Source organism: Carex rostrata, unplaced genomic scaffold (assembly GCF_964058835.1).
Source record: "Carex rostrata unplaced genomic scaffold, lpCarRost1.2 SCAFFOLD_196, whole genome shotgun sequence".
In the NCBI taxonomy this organism is placed as follows: domain Eukaryota; kingdom Viridiplantae; phylum Streptophyta; class Magnoliopsida; order Poales; family Cyperaceae; genus Carex; species Carex rostrata.
The window spans coordinates 19,010-20,000 of NW_027601185.1; positions in this window are offsets into that span (position 1 = coordinate 19,010).

Below are 991 nucleotides of genomic sequence, written 5' to 3' on the forward strand. Positions count from 1 at the left end.
CACCCATTTTTGAAAACCTTGCCCCCCTATAGGGGAATATGCATTTTGAGGCTCTAGCCACGCCCAGGGTTACCACCCCCTGAAAATCCCCCAAGTCAAAATCACCCATGTAAAATATTCAAAAAAATCTCAAAAAATCACAAAAAATTTATAAAATCAAATAAATTCAAAAAAAAAAAAAATTTCAAAAATTCAAAAAAAATTCAAAAAATTCAAAAAAATTCAAAAAAATTCAAAAATTTCAAAAATTCAAAAAAAGTCCAAAAACCCAAAAAAACTTCAAAAATTTCAAAAATTCAAAAAAATTTCAAAAAAAATTTCAAAAATTTGCCCCGCTGAACTGTTTTCGGGTCACTTTTGCCCAACGTTAGCCGCTTCCGCTTGCCGCTGGACTGTTTTCGGGCCAATTTCCACCGACTCTTGGCCGTATCCGCTTAGTTTTCCCCAACGCGTGGCCGCATCCGCTTAGTTTTCCCCCGCTGAACTGTTTTCGGGTCACTTTTGCCCAACGTTAGCCGCTTCCGCTTGCCGCTGGGCTGTTTTCGGGCCAATTTCCACCGACACTTGGCCGCATCCGCTTAGTTTTCCCCAACGCGTGCCCGCATCCGCTTAGTTTTCCCCCGCTGAACTGTTTTCGGGTCACTTTTGCCCAACATTAGCCGCTTCCGCTTGCCGCTGGACTGTTTTCGGGCCAATTTCCACCGACTCTTGGCCGTATCCGCTTAGTTTTCCCCAACGCGTGGCCGCATCCGCTTAGTTTTCCCCCGCTGAACTGTTTTCGGGGCACTTTTGCCCAACGTTAGCCGCTTCCGCTTGCCGCTGGGCTGTTTTCGGGCCAATTTCCACCGACACTTGGCCGCATCCGCTTAGTTTTCCCCAACGCGTGGCCGCATCCGCTTAGTTTTCCCCCGCTTAACTGTTTTCGGGTCACTTTTCCCCAACGTTAGCCGCTTCCGCTTGCCGCTGGGCTGTTTTCGGGCCATTTTTCCCC